This window comes from Schistocerca piceifrons, chromosome 2, assembly GCF_021461385.2.
Source record: "Schistocerca piceifrons isolate TAMUIC-IGC-003096 chromosome 2, iqSchPice1.1, whole genome shotgun sequence".
NCBI lineage: Eukaryota > Metazoa > Arthropoda > Insecta > Orthoptera > Acrididae > Schistocerca > Schistocerca piceifrons.
In genome coordinates, this window is record NC_060139.1 from 877,773,193 (window position 1) to 877,788,103 (window position 14,911).

Consider the following 14,911-nt stretch of genomic DNA (forward strand, 5'->3'; position numbering starts at 1 on the left):
CTCTCTGTTTGTAGCTCACACTACCGAAGAAACAGTTTGGTTGCCGTAGGTGCGCTTGTGTTTGATACAAATTTTTGGTTTCACTTAGGAGAACACGGCCAGAATCGTGCTGTTGCACTTTACAAAGGATCTCAACGATACACAGGGTGCTCCAGAGAAGCGACAAAATCTGTGTCAGGAGTGGCATTCGAACCCACGCCCTCATTCGAGGACCAGAAGGCTCTAGCTGCTACTGCAGCCAAGGTTTTTCCTTGAGTCTGGCGCCTTAGACCGCTCGGCCATCCTGACACTTGATTTGATGCTCCTCGTTTGTTCTATTAGAGAACTTACAGTTGATGTAATTGTCGCATCCACGTTGCCACAGTACACCGGCATGAGTTCTGCACCCGTTACACGTTCGCCAGGTGCAGCCGCACAAATATAGCGCAGAATGTACCACCAAAAGAGTTTCTCAAATCCGTATAATCACGGCACTCAATACATTTTGTTCGAAACTAAGTCGTCTGTTACAGACATCAGAGATTAGACAGAATGCAGAGGTCTATCTGTCGAATAATATCTCAAGTTTTGGTCACGTTGTAATCTCCATAAAGTAATATTTTGAGTATATGAATTTATTTCGAGCTCTCTGTATTTCATCAGCGACTGTTACTGTACAGAGGATGTACTGGTCAGCCTGCACTGTTTCCTCACACTGTCGTTAGCACTCTGCATCTCCAGACAAGAGTCGTTTTTATACCACAAGTGTCCCTTTTGACGTGTTTGCGGCTGTGGCGCGGAAGTAACCTCACGAGGGAACGTCGTATTTACAACCAACACTCTCTGTTTGTAGCTCACACTACCGAAGAAACAGTTTGGTTGCCGTAGGTGCGCTTGTGTTTGATACAAATTTTTGGTTTCACTTAGGAGAACACGGCCAGAATCGTGCTGTTGCACTTTACAAAGGATCTCAACGATACACAGGGTGCTCCAGAGAAGCGACAAAATCTGTGTCAGGAGTGGGATTCGAACCCACGCCCTCATTCGAGGACCAGAAGGCTCTAGCTGCTACTGCAGCCAAGGTTTTTCCTTGAGTCTGGCGCCTTAGACCGCTCGGCCATCCTGACACTTGATTTGATGCTCCTCGTTTGTTCTATTAGAGAACTTACAGTTGATGTAATTGTCGCATCCACGTTGCCACAGTACACCGGCATGAGTTCTGCACCCGTTACACGTTCGCCAGGTGCAGCCGCACAAATATAGCGCAGAATGTACCACCAAAAGAGTTTCTCAAATCCGTATAATCACGGCACTCAATACATTTTGTTCGAAACTAAGTCGTCTGTTACAGACATCAGAGATTAGACAGAATGCAGAGGTCTATCTGTCGAATAATATCTCAAGTTTTGGTCACGTTGTAATCTCCATAAAGTAATATTTTGAGTATATGAATTTATTTCGAGCTCTCTGTATTTCATCAGCGACTGTTACTGTACAGAGGATGTACTGGTCAGCCTGCACTGTTTCCTCACACTGTCGTTAGCACTCTGCATCTCCAGACAAGAGTCGTTTTTATACCACAAGTGTCCCTTTTGACGTGTTTGCGGCTGTGGCGCGGAAGTAACCTCACGAGGGAACGTCGTATTTACAACCAACACTCTCTGTTTGTAGCTCACACTACCGAAGAAACAGTTTGGTTGCCGTAGGTGCGCTTGTGTTTGATACAAATTTTTGGTTTCACTTAGGAGAACACGGCCAGAATCGTGCTGTTGCACTTTACAAAGGATCTCAACGATACACAGGGTGCTCCAGAGAAGCGACAAAATCTGTGTCAGGAGTGGGATTCGAACCCACGCCCTCATTCGAGGACCAGAAGGCTCTAGCTGCTACTGCAGCCAAGGTTTTTCCTTGAGTCTGGCGCCTTAGACCGCTCGGCCATCCTGACACTTGATTTGATGCTCCTCGTTTGTTCTATTAGAGAACTTACAGTTGATGTAATTGTCGCATCCACGTTGCCACAGTACACCGGCATGAGTTCTGCACCCGTTACACGTTCGCCAGGTGCAGCCGCACAAATATAGCGCAGAATGTACCACCAAAAGAGTTTCTCAAATCCGTATAATCACGGCACTCAATACATTTTGTTCGAAACTAAGTCGTCTGTTACAGACATCAGAGATTAGACAGAATGCAGAGGTCTATCTGTCGAATAATATCTCAAGTTTTGGTCACGTTGTAATCTCCATAAAGTAATATTTTGAGTATATGAATTTATTTCGAGCTCTCTGTATTTCATCAGCGACTGTTACTGTACAGAGGATGTACTGGTCAGCCTGCACTGTTTCCTCACACTGTCGTTAGCACTCTGCATCTCCAGACAAGAGTCGTTTTTATACCACAAGTGTCCCTTTTGACGAGTTTGCGGCTGTGGCGCGGAAGTAACCTCACGAGGGAATGTCGTATTTACAACCAACACTCTCTGTTTGTAGCTCACACTACCGAAGAAACAGTTTGGTTGCCGTAGGTGCGCTTGTGTTTGATACAAATTTTTGGTTTCACTTAGGAGAACACGGCCAGAATCGTGCTGTTGCACTTTACAAAGGATCTCAACGATACACAGGGTGCTCCAGAGAAGCGACAAAATCTGTGTCAGGAGTGGGATTCGAACCCACGCCCTCATTCGAGGACCAGAAGGCTCTAGCTGCTACTGCAGCCAAGGTTTTTCCTTGAGTCTGGCGCCTTAGACCGCTCGGCCATCCTGACACTTGATTTGATGCTCCTCGTTTGTTCTATTAGAGAACTTACAGTTGATGTAATTGTCGCATCCACGTTGCCACAGTACACCGGCATGAGTTCTGCACACGTTACACGTTCGCCAGGTGCAGCCGCACAAATATAGCGCAGAATGTACCACCAAAAGAGCTTCTCAAATCCGTATAATCACGGCACTCAATACATTTTGTTCGAAACTAAGTCGTCTGTTACAGACATCAGAGATTAGACAGAATGCAGAGGTCTATCTGTCGAATAATATCTCAAGTTTTGGTCACGTTGTAATCTCCATAAAGTAATATTTTGAGTATATGAATTTATTTCGAGCTCTCTGTATTTCATCAGCGACTGTTACTGTACAGAGGATGTACTGGTCAGCCTGCACTGTTTCCTCACACTGTCGTTAGCACTCTGCATCTCCAGACAAGAGTCGTTTTTATACCACAAGTGTCCCTTTTGACGTGTTTGCGGCTGTGGCGCGGAAGTAACCTCACGAGGGAACGTCGTATTTACAACCAACACTCTCTGTTTGTAGCTCACACTACCGAAGAAACAGTTTGGTTACCGTAGGTGCGCTTGTGTTTGATACAAATTTTTGGTTTCACTTAGGAGAACACGGCCAGAATCGTGCTGTTGCACTTTACAAAGGATCTCAACGATACACAGGGTGCTCCAGAGAAGCGACAAAATCTGTGTCAGGAGTGGGATTCGAACCCACGCCCTCATTCGAGGACCAGAAGGCTCTAGCTGCTACTGCAGCCAAGGTTTTTCCTTGAGTCTGGCGCCTTAGACCGCTCGGCCATCCTGACACTTGATTTGATGCTCCTCGTTTGTTCTATTAGAGAACTTACAGTTGATGTAATTGTCGCATCCACGTTGCCACAGTACACCGGCATGAGTTCTGCACCCGTTACACGTTCGCCAGGTGCAGCCGCACAAATATAGCGCAGAATGTACCACCAAAAGAGTTTCTCAAATCCGTATAATCACGGCACTCAATACATTTTGTTCGAAACTAAGTCGTCTGTTACAGACATCAGAGATTAGACAGAATGCAGAGGTCTATCTGTCGAATAATATCTCAAGTTTTGGTCACGTTGTAATCTCCATAAAGTAATATTTTGAGTATATGAATTTATTTCGAGCTCTCTGTATTTCATCAGCGACTGTTACTGTACAGAGGATGTACTGGTCAGCCTGCACTGTTTCCTCACACTGTCGTTAGCACTCTGCATCTCCAGACAAGAGTCGTTTTTATACCACAAGTGTCCCTTTTGACGTGTTTGCGGCTGTGGCGCGGAAGTAACCTCACGAGGGAACGTCGTATTTACAACCAACACTCTCTGTTTGTAGCTCACACTACCGAAGAAACAGTTTGGTTGCCGTAGGTGCGCTTGTGTTTGATACAAATTTTTGGTTTCACTTAGGAGAACACGGCCAGAATCGTGCTGTTGCACTTTACAAAGGATCTCAACGATACACAGGGTGCTCCAGAGAAGCGACAAAATCTGTGTCAGGAGTGGGATTCGAACCCACGCCCTCATTCGAGGACCAGAAGGCTCTAGCTGCTACTGCAGCCAAGGTTTTTCCTTGAGTCTGGCGCCTTAGACCGCTCGGCCATCCTGACACTTGATTTGATGCTCCTCGTTTGTTCTATTAGAGAACTTACAGTTGATGTAATTGTCGCATCCACGTTGCCACAGTACACCGGCATGAGTTCTGCACCCGTTACACGTTCGCCAGGTGCAGCCGCACAAATATAGCGCAGAATGTACCACCAAAAGAGTTTCTCAAATCCGTATAATCACGGCACTCAATACATTTTGTTCGAAACTAAGTCGTCTGTTACAGACATCAGAGATTAGACAGAATGCAGAGGTCTATCTGTCGAATAATATCTCAAGTTTTGGTCACGTTGTAATCTCCATAAAGTAATATTTTGAGTATATGAATTTATTTCGAGCTCTCTGTATTTCATCAGCGACTGTTACTGTACAGAGGATGTACTGGTCAGCCTGCACTGTTTCCTCACACTGTCGTTAGCACTCTGCATCTCCAGACAAGAGTCGTTTTTATACCACAAGTGTCCCTTTTGACGTGTTTGCGGCTGTGGCGCGGAAGTAACCTCACGAGGGAACGTCGTATTTACAACCAACACTCTCTGTTTGTAGCTCACACTACCGAAGAAACAGTTTGGTTGCCGTAGGTGCGCTTGTGTTTGATACAAATTTTTGGTTTCACTTAGGAGAACGCGGCCAGAATCGTGCTGTTGCACTTTACAAAGGATCTCAACGATACACAGGGTGCTCCAGAGAAGCGACAAAATCTGTGTCAGGAGTGGGATTCGAACCCACGCCCTCATTCGAGGACCAGAAGGCTCTAGCTGCTACTGCAGCCAAGGTTTTTCCTTGAGTCTGGCGCCTTAGACCGCTCGGCCATCCTGACACTTGATTTGATGCTCCTCGTTTGTTCTATTAGAGAACTTACAGTTGATGTAATTGTCGCATCCACGTTGCCACAGTACACCGGCATGAGTTCTGCACCCGTTACACGTTCGCCAGGTGCAGCCGCACAAATATAGCGCAGAATGTACCACCAAAAGAGTTTCTCAAATCCGTATAATCACGGCACTCAATACATTTTGTTCGAAACTAAGTCGTCTGTTACAGACATCAGAGATTAGACAGAATGCAGAGGTCTATCTGTCGAATAATATCTCAAGTTTTGGTCACGTTGTAATCTCCATAAAGTAATATTTTGAGTATATGAATTTATTTCGAGCTCTCTGTATTTCATCAGCGACTGTTACTGTACAGAGGATGTACTGGTCAGCCTGCACTGTTTCCTCACACTGTCGTTAGCACTCTGCATCTCCAGACAAGAGTCGTTTTTATACCACAAGTGTCCCTTTTGACGTGTTTGCGGCTGTGGCGCGGAAGTAACCTCACGAGGGAACGTCGTATTTACAACCAACACTCTCTGTTTGTAGCTCACACTACCGAAGAAACAGTTTGGTTGCCGTAGGTGCGCTTGTGTTTGATACAAATTTTTGGTTTCACTTAGGAGAACACGGCCAGAATCGTGCTGTTGCACTTTACAAAGGATCTCAACGATACACAGGGTGCTCCAGAGAAGCGACAAAATCTGTGTCAGGAGTGGGATTCGAACCCACGCCCTCATTCGAGGACCAGAAGGCTCTAGCTGCTACTGCAGCCAAGGTTTTTCCTTGAGTCTGGCGCCTTAGACCGCTCGGCCATCCTGACACTTGATTTGATGCTCCTCGTTTGTTCTATTAGAGAACTTACAGTTGATGTAATTGTCGCATCCACGTTGCCACAGTACACCGGCATGAGTTCTGCACCCGTTACACGTTCGCCAGGTGCAGCCGCACAAATATAGCGCAGAATGTACCACCAAAAGAGTTTCTCAAATCCGTATAATCACGGCACTCAATACATTTTGTTCGAAACTAAGTCGTCTGTTACAGACATCAGAGATTAGACAGAATGCAGAGGTCTATCTGTCGAATAATATCTCAAGTTTTGGTCACGTTGTAATCTCCATAAAGTAATATTTTGAGTATATGAATTTATTTCGAGCTCTCTGTATTTCATCAGCGACTGTTACTGTACAGAGGATGTACTGGTCAGCCTGCACTGTTTCCTCACACTGTCGTTAGCACTCTGCATCTCCAGACAAGAGTCGTTTTTATACCACAAGTGTCCCTTTTGACGTGTTTGCGGCTGTGGCGCGGAAGTAACCTCACGAGGGAACGTCGTATTTACAACCAACACTCTCTGTTTGTAGCTCACACTACCGAAGAAACAGTTTGGTTGCCGTAGGTGCGCTTGTGTTTGATACAAATTTTTGGTTTCACTTAGGAGAACGCGGCCAGAATCGTGCTGTTGCACTTTACAAAGGATCTCAACGATACACAGGGTGCTCCAGAGAAGCGACAAAATCTGTGTCAGGAGTGGGATTCGAACCCACGCCCTCATTCGAGGACCAGAAGGCTCTAGCTGCTACTGCAGCCAAGGTTTTTCCTTGAGTCTGGCGCCTTAGACCGCTCGGCCATCCTGACACTTGATTTGATGCTCCTCGTTTGTTCTATTAGAGAACTTACAGTTGATGTAATTGTCGCATCCACGTTGCCACAGTACACCGGCATGAGTTCTGCACCCGTTACACGTTCGCCAGGTGCAGCCGCACAAATATAGCGCAGAATGTACCACCAAAAGAGTTTCTCAAATCCGTATAATCACGGCACTCAATACATTTTGTTCGAAACTAAGTCGTCTGTTACAGACATCAGAGATTAGACAGAATGCAGAGGTCTATCTGTCGAATAATATCTCAAGTTTTGGTCACGTTGTAATCTCCATAAAGTAATATTTTGAGTATATGAATTTATTTCGAGCTCTCTGTATTTCATCAGCGACTGTTACTGTACAGAGGATGTACTGGTCAGCCTGCACTGTTTCCTCACACTGTCGTTAGCACTCTGCATCTCCAGACAAGAGTCGTTTTTATACCACAAGTGTCCCTTTTGACGTGTTTGCGGCTGTGGCGCGGAAGTAACCTCACGAGGGAACGTCGTATTTACAACCAACACTCTCTGTTTGTAGCTCACACTACCGAAGAAACAGTTTGGTTGCCGTAGGTGCGCTTGTGTTTGATACAAATTTTTGGTTTCACTTAGGAGAACACGGCCAGAATCGTGCTGTTGCACTTTACAAAGGATCTCAACGATACACAGGGTGCTCCAGAGAAGCGACAAAATCTGTGTCAGGAGTGGGATTCGAACCCACGCCCTCATTCGAGGACCAGAAGGCTCTAGCTGCTACTGCAGCCAAGGTTTTTCCTTGAGTCTGGCGCCTTAGACCGCTCGGCCATCCTGACACTTGATTTGATGCTCCTCGTTTGTTCTATTAGAGAACTTACAGTTGATGTAATTGTCGCATCCACGTTGCCACAGTACACCGGCATGAGTTCTGCACCCGTTACGCGTTCGCCAGGTGCAGCCGCACAAATATAGCGCAGAATGTACCACCAAAAGAGTTTCTCAAATCCGTATAATCACGGCACTCAATACATTTTGTTCGAAACTAAGTCGTCTGTTACAGACATCAGAGATTAGACAGAATGCAGAGGTCTATCTGTCGAATAATATCTCAAGTTTTGGTCACGTTGTAATCTCCATAAAGTAATATTTTGAGTATATGAATTTATTTCGAGCTCTCTGTATTTCATCAGCGACTGTTACTGTACAGAGGATGTACTGGTCAGCCTGCACTGTTTCCTCACACTGTCGTTAGCACTCTGCATCTCCAGACAAGAGTCGTTTTTATACCACAAGTGTCCCTTTTGACGTGTTTGCGGCTGTGGCGCGGAAGTAACCTCACGAGGGAACGTCGTATTTACAACCAACACTCTCTGTTTGTAGCTCACACTACCGAAGAAACAGTTTGGTTGCCGTAGGTGCGCTTGTGTTTGATACAAATTTTTGGTTTCACTTAGGAGAACACGGCCAGAATCGTGCTGTTGCACTTTACAAAGGATCTCAACGATACACAGGGTGCTCCAGAGAAGCGACAAAATCTGTGTCAGGAGTGGGATTCGAACCCACGCCCTCATTCGAGGACCAGAAGGCTCTAGCTGCTACTGCAGCCAAGGTTTTTCCTTGAGTCTGGCGCCTTAGACCGCTCGGCCATCCTGACACTTGATTTGATGCTCCTCGTTTGTTCTATTAGAGAACTTACAGTTGATGTAATTGTCGCATCCACGTTGCCACAGTACACCGGCATGAGTTCTGCACCCGTTACACGTTCGCCAGGTGCAGCCGCACAAATATAGCGCAGAATGTACCACCAAAAGAGTTTCTCAAATCCGTATAATCACGGCACTCAATACATTTTGTTCGAAACTAAGTCGTCTGTTACAGACATCAGAGATTAGACAGAATGCAGAGGTCTATCTGTCGAATAATATCTCAAGTTTTGGTCACGTTGTAATCTCCATAAAGTAATATTTTGAGTATATGAATTTATTTCGAGCTCTCTGTATTTCATCAGCGACTGTTACTGTACAGAGGATGTACTGGTCAGCCTGCACTGTTTCCTCACACTGTCGTTAGCACTCTGCATCTCCAGACAAGAGTCGTTTTTATACCACAAGTGTCCCTTTTGACGTGTTTGCGGCTGTGGCGCGGAAGTAACCTCACGAGGGAACGTCGTATTTACAACCAACACTCTCTGTTTGTAGCTCACACTACCGAAGAAACAGTTTGGTTGCCGTAGGTGCGCTTGTGTTTGATACAAATTTTTGGTTTCACTTAGGAGAACGCGGCCAGAATCGTGCTGTTGCACTTTACAAAGGATCTCAACGATACACAGGGTGCTCCAGAGAAGCGACAAAATCTGTGTCAGGAGTGGGATTCGAACCCACGCCCTCATTCGAGGACCAGAAGGCTCTAGCTGCTACTGCAGCCAAGGTTTTTCCTTGAGTCTGGCGCCTTAGACCGCTCGGCCATCCTGACACTTGATTTGATGCTCCTCGTTTGTTCTATTAGAGAACTTACAGTTGATGTAATTGTCGCATCCACGTTGCCACAGTACACCGGCATGAGTTCTGCACCCGTTACACGTTCGCCAGGTGCAGCCGCACAAATATAGCGCAGAATGTACCACCAAAAGAGTTTCTCAAATCCGTATAATCACGGCACTCAATACATTTTGTTCGAAACTAAGTCGTCTGTTACAGACATCAGAGATTAGACAGAATGCAGAGGTCTATCTGTCGAATAATATCTCAAGTTTTGGTCACGTTGTAATCTCCATAAAGTAATATTTTGAGTATATGAATTTATTTCGAGCTCTCTGTATTTCATCAGCGACTGTTACTGTACAGAGGATGTACTGGTCAGCCTGCACTGTTTCCTCACACTGTCGTTAGCACTCTGCATCTCCAGACAAGAGTCGTTTTTATACCACAAGTGTCCCTTTTGACGTGTTTGCGGCTGTGGCGCGGAAGTAACCTCACGAGGGAACGTCGTATTTACAACCAACACTCTCTGTTTGTAGCTCACACTACCGAAGAAACAGTTTGGTTGCCGTAGGTGCGCTTGTGTTTGATACAAATTTTTGGTTTCACTTAGGAGAACACGGCCAGAATCGTGCTGTTGCACTTTACAAAGGATCTCAACGATACACAGGGTGCTCCAGAGAAGCGACAAAATCTGTGTCAGGAGTGGGATTCGAACCCACGCCCTCATTCGAGGACCAGAAGGCTCTAGCTGCTACTGCAGCCAAGGTTTTTCCTTGAGTCTGGCGCCTTAGACCGCTCGGCCATCCTGACACTTGATTTGATGCTCCTCGTTTGTTCTATTAGAGAACTTACAGTTGATGTAATTGTCGCATCCACGTTGCCACAGTACACCGGCATGAGTTCTGCACCCGTTACACGTTCGCCAGGTGCAGCCGCACAAATATAGCGCAGAATGTACCACCAAAAGAGTTTCTCAAATCCGTATAATCACGGCACTCAATACATTTTGTTCGAAACTAAGTCGTCTGTTACAGACATCAGAGATTAGACAGAATGCAGAGGTCTATCTGTCGAATAATATCTCAAGTTTTGGTCACGTTGTAATCTCCATAAAGTAATATTTTGAGTATATGAATTTATTTCGAGCTCTCTGTATTTCATCAGCGACTGTTACTGTACAGAGGATGTACTGGTCAGCCTGCACTGTTTCCTCACACTGTCGTTAGCACTCTGCATCTCCAGACAAGAGTCGTTTTTATACCACAAGTGTCCCTTTTGACGTGTTTGCGGCTGTGGCGCGGAAGTAACCTCACGAGGGAACGTCGTATTTACAACCAACACTCTCTGTTTGTAGCTCACACTACCGAAGAAACAGTTTGGTTGCCGTAGGTGCGCTTGTGTTTGATACAAATTTTTGGTTTCACTTAGGAGAACGCGGCCAGAATCGTGCTGTTGCACTTTACAAAGGATCTCAACGATACACAGGGTGCTCCAGAGAAGCGACAAAATCTGTGTCAGGAGTGGGATTCGAACCCACGCCCTCATTCGAGGACCAGAAGGCTCTAGCTGCTACTGCAGCCAAGGTTTTTCCTTGAGTCTGGCGCCTTAGACCGCTCGGCCATCCTGACACTTGATTTGATGCTCCTCGTTTGTTCTATTAGAGAACTTACAGTTGATGTAATTGTCGCATCCACGTTGCCACAGTACACCGGCATGAGTTCTGCACCCGTTACACGTTCGCCAGGTGCAGCCGCACAAATATAGCGCAGAATGTACCACCAAAAGAGTTTCTCAAATCCGTATAATCACGGCACTCAATACATTTTGTTCGAAACTAAGTCGTCTGTTACAGACATCAGAGATTAGACAGAATGCAGAGGTCTATCTGTCGAATAATATCTCAAGTTTTGGTCACGTTGTAATCTCCATAAAGTAATATTTTGAGTATATGAATTTATTTCGAGCTCTCTGTATTTCATCAGCGACTGTTACTGTACAGAGGATGTACTGGTCAGCCTGCACTGTTTCCTCACACTGTCGTTAGCACTCTGCATCTCCAGACAAGAGTCGTTTTTATACCACAAGTGTCCCTTTTGACGTGTTTGCGGCTGTGGCGCGGAAGTAACCTCACGAGGGAACGTCGTATTTACAACCAACACTCTCTGTTTGTAGCTCACACTACCGAAGAAACAGTTTGGTTGCCGTAGGTGCGCTTGTGTTTGATACAAATTTTTGGTTTCACTTAGGAGAACACGGCCAGAATCGTGCTGTTGCACTTTACAAAGGATCTCAACGATACACAGGGTGCTCCAGAGAAGCGACAAAATCTGTGTCAGGAGTGGGATTCGAACCCACGCCCTCATTCGAGGACCAGAAGGCTCTAGCTGCTACTGCAGCCAAGGTTTTTCCTTGAGTCTGGCGCCTTAGACCGCTCGGCCATCCTGACACTTGATTTGATGCTCCTCGTTTGTTCTATTAGAGAACTTACAGTTGATGTAATTGTCGCATCCACGTTGCCACAGTACACCGGCATGAGTTCTGCACCCGTTACACGTTCGCCAGGTGCAGCCGCACAAATATAGCGCAGAATGTACCACCAAAAGAGTTTCTCAAATCCGTATAATCACGGCACTCAATACATTTTGTTCGAAACTAAGTCGTCTGTTACAGACATCAGAGATTAGACAGAATGCAGAGGTCTATCTGTCGAATAATATCTCAAGTTTTGGTCACGTTGTAATCTCCATAAAGTAATATTTTGAGTATATGAATTTATTTCGAGCTCTCTGTATTTCATCAGCGACTGTTATTGTACAGAGGATGTACTGGTCAGCCTGCACTGTTTCCTCACACTGTCGTTAGCACTCTGCATCTCCAGACAAGAGTCGTTTTCATACCACAAGTGTCCCTGTTTCGCAGTTGGTACTATTTCGAGAGATTTCGACGTTGTAATATCTTTGTTTAAATTCTACTTCGGCATCCATCCTATTACGCTACGCTTCGTGTTCCTCTGTGTTTCGACTTGGCCGACTTAGCTCGACTGACGCGAAAGCTGACGCTTTCATTTCGCCTTTTATTTACTTGGTTTGTGTAAGAAATGACTGTGAGAATCTGTCGTTGTTGAAATTTTTTATTCTTGTTCTATGGTTCGGCTGTATATGCCGCAGTACCTGTTCTTTCTGATATTCATTTACGTCCAAAGTACTTTCCATCGTTTTTATTAGCAATAAGAGCCATGTAATATCGTAAGGATCTAACACCCCAGTTTGATAGAAATTCACGACGTCCGTCAGAAAGCATCCCTATACCGCTAAAAATGGATGTCAATCCCTCCCCCATCTCCTGTTGTACAAATTACCGCACCCGGTGAATCCGTGATGAAATTTGTCGACTAGACCACACTGAAGACATTTATCAGTAGCATGCAACGAAATGGGACGTAATTTTTAATAGTAGCTACCGTATTGTTCTCCACCGTATGCCACGTTGTTTGTTTTTTTGTGCTTACATTCTCCCAAATAAACTTTCAGTTACAAGATGGGAATTTTGATTCAGCATTGTTGGATTTATCCGTTTAATGGCATTTCTGCAATAAATCACTGGTTGTTAAAAGCGTTTTTCTCAACCTGGCTTCGCTTACATAACTTGCTAAGATGTAAGATTCACGTTGGTTATATACTTTACTTGGAAGTTTATATTATTTGTGTCAGTCGGGCGATGAATACGTTCGAAGAAAACTAGATGGAAAAGTCATGCGGTTATGTTTTGTGGGTGGTTGGGTATGAGTCTGGAGGTTCATTTCCGGAGAAGTGCAGCAGCCTTTCATTGGATGTCAGTTAGGGTAAGGCCGCCGTCCGACCTTGATTTTGTTAGCGTTTACAACCAGCTAAATTAAGTTCCATTTCCACACAAATCTATTGGCTAGTTGCATCATCTTTCTCGCCTGTAAATGCCTCTGAGCACTATGGGACTTAACATCTGGGGTCATCAGTCCCCAAAAACTCAGAACTACTTAAACGTAACTAACCTAAGGACGTCACACACATCCTTGCCTGAGGCAGGATTCGAACCTGTGACCGTAGCGGTCACGCGGTTACAGACTGAAGCGCCTAGAACCGCTCGTCCATTGCGGCCGGCTTTTTCGCCTTTCATTATCATTTTAGAATATTCGTTTCTGGTAGCAGGCTTTGTAAAAGATGCATATGTTAACAGTTTTGATTTTTCATGTTACGTTCACGGCTCGCCGGATTATTTCTACTACGAGTCGCTGTGTACTGTTCGTCACTTCCTTCCAATTTTGTTGCCGCCATTTTAAATGGGCATTTTTAGGGATGATGAGAAGCGTTTTATTTTGTCCACTTTGTGGGCCTATGGTATTGTTCGATATTGGAACCTTCGCATGTTAATTTACTGTTTATCCTTCACAGATTCCTTGAAATTTTGGGTTAAGGTTGCGTGGGACCATCAGTCATCGGTCCCTAGGCGTACACACTAATTAATGTAACTTAAACTAACTTACGCTAAGGACAACAGACATACCCATGCCTGAAGTAGGACTCGAACGTCCGACGGAGGAAGCCGCGCGAACCGTGACAAGGCGCCAAAGACCGCGCGACTACACCGCACGAAACATGTTAGTGTACATGTTGATCTCCATTTGGACCTTTGTGTTTCATCGTCACTCGTAGGACTCCGGTGACATCATCATTTTATAATCTCCTAGTGCAAAGCTGCACCTGATACAGATACACCTGGTAATTTACACTCCACTTTTTAGAGTAGCCAACACGCAAAGATCAACATTGGAAGAGTGCTGCTGTATGCTACCACTCTGCTGAGGTTGATTGCTTCCGTCATTTGCCCGTTGATAAAGAATCTTGGAGTAATACATGTGATGATGTTTCGGATCACTTTAACTGCTCTGTAATCTAGAACAATCCGTTTCGTGTACTAATGACTGACTAGATCGAAGGTCTTAGGAAAGTCGACGAACATGTGATTTTGATTGATGCAGCAATGGCTTTTATGCCCCTCATTTATGTGTTTGTGGTCATGATGCTTCTAAATGTGATACGTGACAGGCAATTTTTGGAAATTTGTACTAAGGTCTAATGGAACCAAACTACTTACAAGGGAACCTCCCCATCGCACCCCCCTCAGATTTAGTTATAAGTTGGCACAGTGGATAGGCCTTGAAAAACTGAACACAGATCAATCGAGAAAACAGGAAGAAGTTGTGTGGAACTATGAAAAAAGTAAGCAAAATATACAAACTGAGTAGTCCATGCATGAGACGGGCAAGATCAAAGACAGTAAACGCGCTAGAGCGCCGTGGTTCCGTAGTTAGTGTGGGCAACTACGGAGCGAGAGGTCCTTGGTTCAAGTCTTCCCTTGAGTGAAAAGTTTTATTTTTTATTTTCAGACAATTATTATCTGTCCGTCCGTCCGTCCGTCCGTCCGATGCGAGGTAACTGCGCCTTAGTATGGGGACGCCCCACCTAAAGAAACATATGTTTTGACAGATCACAGGGAAAACTGTGCGACTGTTAACTGTTGCATTCATTTGTTGCAGTTTATGTGACAAACTCTTATGTTTTCATCCCTTTTTTGGGAGTGA

The 14,911-nt window shown here is 45.1% G+C and overlaps 15 non-coding genes across 15 annotated transcripts; all 15 read right to left on the reverse strand.

Annotated features, from left to right (window-relative positions):
• Positions 1-172: 172 nt before the first annotated feature.
• Positions 173-288, reverse strand: Trnal-caa. Its single transcript has 2 exons — positions 251-288; positions 173-218 (listed from the first exon to the last, which is right to left on the reverse strand). It is a non-coding gene; the product is annotated as a tRNA-Leu (tRNA).
• A 702-nt stretch (positions 289-990) lies between these two features.
• On the reverse strand, positions 991-1,106 carry Trnal-caa. The gene is made up of 2 exons: positions 1,069-1,106; positions 991-1,036 (listed from the first exon to the last, which is right to left on the reverse strand). It is a non-coding gene; the product is annotated as a tRNA-Leu (tRNA).
• Positions 1,107-1,808: 702 nt separating this feature from the next.
• On the reverse strand, positions 1,809-1,924 carry Trnal-caa. Its single transcript has 2 exons — positions 1,887-1,924; positions 1,809-1,854 (listed from the first exon to the last, which is right to left on the reverse strand). It is a non-coding gene; the product is annotated as a tRNA-Leu (tRNA).
• A 702-nt stretch (positions 1,925-2,626) lies between these two features.
• Trnal-caa lies at positions 2,627-2,742 on the reverse strand. Its single transcript has 2 exons — positions 2,705-2,742; positions 2,627-2,672 (listed from the first exon to the last, which is right to left on the reverse strand). It is a non-coding gene; the product is annotated as a tRNA-Leu (tRNA).
• Positions 2,743-3,444: 702 nt separating this feature from the next.
• Trnal-caa lies at positions 3,445-3,560 on the reverse strand. Its single transcript has 2 exons — positions 3,523-3,560; positions 3,445-3,490 (listed from the first exon to the last, which is right to left on the reverse strand). It is a non-coding gene; the product is annotated as a tRNA-Leu (tRNA).
• Positions 3,561-4,262: 702 nt separating this feature from the next.
• On the reverse strand, positions 4,263-4,378 carry Trnal-caa. The gene is made up of 2 exons: positions 4,341-4,378; positions 4,263-4,308 (listed from the first exon to the last, which is right to left on the reverse strand). It is a non-coding gene; the product is annotated as a tRNA-Leu (tRNA).
• A 702-nt stretch (positions 4,379-5,080) lies between these two features.
• Trnal-caa lies at positions 5,081-5,196 on the reverse strand. The gene is made up of 2 exons: positions 5,159-5,196; positions 5,081-5,126 (listed from the first exon to the last, which is right to left on the reverse strand). It is a non-coding gene; the product is annotated as a tRNA-Leu (tRNA).
• A 702-nt stretch (positions 5,197-5,898) lies between these two features.
• Positions 5,899-6,014, reverse strand: Trnal-caa. The gene is made up of 2 exons: positions 5,977-6,014; positions 5,899-5,944 (listed from the first exon to the last, which is right to left on the reverse strand). It is a non-coding gene; the product is annotated as a tRNA-Leu (tRNA).
• A 702-nt stretch (positions 6,015-6,716) lies between these two features.
• Trnal-caa lies at positions 6,717-6,832 on the reverse strand. The gene is made up of 2 exons: positions 6,795-6,832; positions 6,717-6,762 (listed from the first exon to the last, which is right to left on the reverse strand). It is a non-coding gene; the product is annotated as a tRNA-Leu (tRNA).
• Positions 6,833-7,534: 702 nt separating this feature from the next.
• Trnal-caa lies at positions 7,535-7,650 on the reverse strand. Its single transcript has 2 exons — positions 7,613-7,650; positions 7,535-7,580 (listed from the first exon to the last, which is right to left on the reverse strand). It is a non-coding gene; the product is annotated as a tRNA-Leu (tRNA).
• Positions 7,651-8,352: 702 nt separating this feature from the next.
• Trnal-caa lies at positions 8,353-8,468 on the reverse strand. Its single transcript has 2 exons — positions 8,431-8,468; positions 8,353-8,398 (listed from the first exon to the last, which is right to left on the reverse strand). It is a non-coding gene; the product is annotated as a tRNA-Leu (tRNA).
• Positions 8,469-9,170: 702 nt separating this feature from the next.
• Trnal-caa lies at positions 9,171-9,286 on the reverse strand. The gene is made up of 2 exons: positions 9,249-9,286; positions 9,171-9,216 (listed from the first exon to the last, which is right to left on the reverse strand). It is a non-coding gene; the product is annotated as a tRNA-Leu (tRNA).
• A 702-nt stretch (positions 9,287-9,988) lies between these two features.
• Positions 9,989-10,104, reverse strand: Trnal-caa. The gene is made up of 2 exons: positions 10,067-10,104; positions 9,989-10,034 (listed from the first exon to the last, which is right to left on the reverse strand). It is a non-coding gene; the product is annotated as a tRNA-Leu (tRNA).
• A 702-nt stretch (positions 10,105-10,806) lies between these two features.
• Trnal-caa lies at positions 10,807-10,922 on the reverse strand. Its single transcript has 2 exons — positions 10,885-10,922; positions 10,807-10,852 (listed from the first exon to the last, which is right to left on the reverse strand). It is a non-coding gene; the product is annotated as a tRNA-Leu (tRNA).
• Positions 10,923-11,624: 702 nt separating this feature from the next.
• Positions 11,625-11,740, reverse strand: Trnal-caa. The gene is made up of 2 exons: positions 11,703-11,740; positions 11,625-11,670 (listed from the first exon to the last, which is right to left on the reverse strand). It is a non-coding gene; the product is annotated as a tRNA-Leu (tRNA).
• Between the last annotated feature and the right edge of the window lie 3,171 nt (positions 11,741-14,911).